Genomic DNA, 4594 nt, shown 5'->3' with positions numbered 1-4594 from the left:
TTCCCCCAGCCCCCCTGAGCACCCCTAACCCCCACCCGCTCTCCCAGCCCTCCCATGGCTACTCTGCCCACACCAGCTCCCGGCCCTTTAAAAAAAACAAAAACAAAAACCCCAGGCTCACTGACCGCTGCAGTGGCCACAGGGCTTCTGGGGGCTCATGGAAGAGCCCCCCATGCAGCACTGGGCAATGCAGGGCAGCAGGGATCACCCTCCCTGCCTCGCAGAAGCTGGTGAGTCTAGGGTTTGTTTGTTGGGGGGTTTTTTTAAAGGGACGGGAGCTGGGGTACATGAGGCAGTCATCGGGGGCTGGGACAGTGGGTGGGGGTCAGGGGGCTCATGGTAGAGCTCCACACGTGGCATTGGGCAGTGAGGGGCAGTGGAGATTGCCTCCTACCTGGCAGCACCCAGTGAGTGGGGGCTTTTTTTTTTTTAGAGCCGGGAGCTGGGGCAGGGCAGGGCTGGGAGAGCGAGTGCGGGATACGGCCTGTGTGATTCAGAGGTTTGGCCTATTCGACAGCAGCCAAATATCCAAATCAGATTTGGCTGAATCGATTTGGGATAGCAATTCAAATCACTGAATTGAATCACTGTCCCTTGAATCGGCCAAATTCGAAGCGAATACTAGCTGCTTTGCACAGGGTAGTCTCTGTCTCTTCTCAGGTATCCAGGTCTCTGGCCCCTTACAGGTTCTGCTTGGAAATGTAAATGTCGTTCCCTGCTTTCTTTGGTCACACCAGCCCAGGCAGTCTGTACCTTCCCCTGCTCCCTTCGTTCTGTTTCTGGCACACACTTGTGATGATTGTGTCAGGTCTTTGCCAATTATTTCCTCTCCCTTGCACTCCAGTCTTCCCAGGTACTGGTTAGAGTCCACTGGGGCCCAGCATGACACTGGATCCTTATGCCTCTCATGCACATGCAGCCTAGCACATGCATCACACCTCGGCCAGAGACAGGTTCCCAGGCTCAAGAACCTGGAACTTACCTATGTGCCTTGCCTACCTCTACACCACAGCCAGGATTGTCAAGGCTTCTCCAATACATTGGACATGAGTCCAATACCATGGGCAGGGGCATATGCCTGTGGGCACATCTGTGCTTCTGTTGGGATCCTCAGGATCCTGAACTCAATCCCCTTGTGGTCACTGCTGCCCAAGCTGCCATCCACTATTATATCCCCCACCAATTCTTCCCTGTTTGTGAGCAGCAGATCAAGAAGAGCATGACCCCTAGTTGGCCGCTTCAGCACTTGCACCAGGAAGTTGTCCCCAATACTCTCCAAAATCTTCCTAGATTTCCGGCACACTGCTGTATTGCCCTCCCAGCAGATGTCAGGGTGATCCAAGTCCCCCATGAGAACCAGGGCTTGTGATTGGGAAACTTTTGCTAGCTGTTCAAAGAAACTTCACCCACCACTTCCCCTGGTTTGGTGGTCTATAGCAGATCCCCCACAACAACATCACCCTTGTTGCTCTCACCTCTAACCTTAACCCAGAGACCTTCAACAGTTTCATACTGGAGCTCTGAGCAATCATCTGGCTTTTTTACATAAAATGACTTAGGTATATCCAGAGTGTCATTAACTCAACTCTTACGAAAGAGCTGTCACTTCTACCCCAGCATTGTGGCCTTTTGAATGAATTAAGATATCCTCAGAGTACCAGGGATTAGTTAGTTCACATGAAGTAGTATGGAGACATCCCTCACTATCACATCTGTATCTCTCATGAGCATGAGAGTCTCCCATACCTGCACCCGGCAAAACGTGGGGAAGATAACTAGTAGGGCTAAAGTGCTAGACTTCAGGAAGGCCAACTTTAACAAGCTCAGGAGAGTAGTTAGGGAGGGACTGATGGGTAAAAGCATTGGGCAGATGGGAGTCCAGGAAGGGTGGGCGTTTCTCAAGGAACTGATCCTTCAGCCATTGAAAGGGACCATCCCAGTACACATAAAGGGGAACAAAAGACCAAAGAAACCCTCTTGGTTGAGCAGGGAAATCCAGGAGAGACCAGAGAGGAAAAGAGAGGCCTACAGGCTGTGGAGGAAGGGGGCAGCCACCAAGGAGGAGTATACCTGCTTGGCTCGAGCTTGCAGGGAAACAGTGAGGAGAGCCAAAACAGAAATGGAGCTTAGGCTGGCAGCGAAAGTTAAGGATAACAAAAAGTCATTCTTTAAATACATAGGAAGCAAAAATAAAGTACAGGGTAACATAGGGCCCCTTCAAGATGGACTAGGGCAACTGGTAACAGGTAGGATGGCCAAAGCGGAGCTCCTAAATGACTTCTTTGCATCTGTGTTCCTGGACACAAATACAAAAATACATCCCATTGGGACTTTAAGTAACCATGAAATGGATACCAAACCACCAACTGTTCATGCTGACCTAGTAAAGGGGCACCTGGAGGGGTTGAATGTATTTAAGTCAACAGGCCTGGATGATCTTCATCCTAGGTTACTTAGGGAATTAGCTAGAGTCATAGAGGGTCTGCTGGCACAACTGTGTGAGCACCTGTGGCACTCAGGACAGGTGCCGGAGGACTGGAAAAGGGCCAATGTGGTCCCTATTTTCAAGAAGGAGAGAAAGGAGGAACTGGGTAACTATAGGTTAGCCTCACCTCTCTCTTTTGGCAAGACCTTTGAGAAAATTGTTAAGGATCACATTTGTGGGGGACCAGTGGGTAAAATAGAAAGAAAATAATGGGCATACTCCTCTTTAGTAATCTCTCCCTGTTTCCACTTTTTATATGCCCCCCTTTTTGCCCATAGGCTGCTCTGGATTTCTTTGGTCAGCCAAGGAAGCCTCTTGGCCCCTTTCCCCCTTTTTCTCCACATCGGGATCGTCTCCCTCTGTGCCCGAAGGATCGTTTCCTTAAGGCACAGCCACCCTTCCTGGGCTCTCATCACTTCAAAATTCCTACTCTGTACTGCGTCCTTGACTAATCGCCTGAGTTCATTGAAATCAGCTTTCCTAAAGTCCAGCACTTTCACCCTACTAGTTATCTTACCCACTCGACATCTTATGGTGAATTCTATTATTAGGTGATCACTGTCCCCCAGATGGCCACCGATCTGTAGGTCCTCTACCATATCATCCCCCATTGCCAATACCAGATCCAGTAAGGCATTCCCCCTAGTGGGACCGTGTACCTCCTGTGTCAGGTGGAGGTCCTGTACACAGGATAGGAACCTGCGTGAACAGTGGGACTTTGCTGTCTGTGTCTCCCAGCAGATGTCTGGGTAGTTTAGGTCCCCCATGACTACCGCCTCCTTAGCTGAGGCAGCTCTCGGAGACCATAAAAGCTAGGAGGCGGTGTTTACCAGGATCTGGGGGAACATTTGTTTGCCAAAGTGCCCCAGGGGATGACAAGGTTGAACGGTTATAAACTCCTGCAAGTCCATTTCAGGCTAGACATAAGGAAGAATTTCTTTACTGTCCGAGCCCCCAACGTCTCGAATAGCCTGCCACCAGAGGTGGTTCAAGCACCGAATTTGAATACCTTCAAGAGAAACCTGGATGTTTTTCTTACTTGGATCCTATGGCCCCAGCTGACTTCTTGCTCCTGGGGCAGGGGGCTGGACTCGATGATCTTCCGAGGTCCCTTCCAGCCCTAATGTCTATGAAATATGAAATCTATGAAATCTCCATGAAGTGGACACTTCCAAAAGCCCCCCCGGACTTTACTTTCCCAGCAGTCTGGAGGCAGTGGGTACAGCTGGCACTGCCCAGAGCTGGGCTCCTCAGTCCTACAGCCTCTAGCCAAGACCCACTGAGTACACACAGACTCCCTGCTGGCCCTCAGCACTACGGCCATAGCACCCAACAAGCGCAGCCCTGAATCTCTGCTCCTTGGGAGCCTACCACAGGGCCTGGGCAGCCTTCCCTAGTATTAGAAACCTCCACATGAGATGCCATTCTCCCAGGGGTTGGGGAAGGTCCCGTCAGCTAAAGAGCAAGCAGGAGATGGGGGTTGGGGTGGGAGATGTCCACACAGGTGGGATGGGAGGGTCCAGCACCCATTGTCCATGCCCAGCAAAACTTATCTCCACCCAGGGGAAATCAGCAGGGGCAGGGGTAAGGCAGGGGAGATGCAAATCAGGGGCAGGCTGCCCTGGATAAATCTCTGTCCTGCTGCCCAGGCAGCACCTGCACAGACAACCCACAGCCCCTCGGGTCTGCGCAGTCACCGGCCAACACCCAAGAGCTTTCCCCAGGACCAGGGAAGATGGGACTTGGGCTCCACCTGCTTGGCCTAGCAATAGTTCTGCAAGGTATTTCATCCTCCCACAGGGCAGGGAGAGGGAGGGGAGTGCTGCACTGGTGCTGTTTTGATACTAGTTACTCTTGGATCCTACCTTGGTTTTCAGGTGTTCAATCCCAGGTGCAGCTGGTAGAGTCTGGAGGAGATGTGAGGAAGCCTGGAGACTTTCTGCGCCTCTCCTGCAAAGCCTCTGGGTTTAAATTCAGCAGCTACCACATGTATTGGGTCCGACACGCTCCTGGGAAGGGACTGCAGTGGTTGGCTAAAATTACTGATGATGGAAAAAGCACTTCTTACACCAGTGTGGTGGAAGGACGATTCACCATCTCCAGGGACAA

The sequence above is a fragment of the Alligator sinensis genome, unplaced genomic scaffold (assembly GCF_000455745.1).
Source record: "Alligator sinensis unplaced genomic scaffold, ASM45574v1 scaffold2121_1, whole genome shotgun sequence".
Classification (NCBI taxonomy): domain Eukaryota; kingdom Metazoa; phylum Chordata; order Crocodylia; family Alligatoridae; genus Alligator; species Alligator sinensis.
This window is presented reverse-complemented; position numbering follows the sequence as displayed.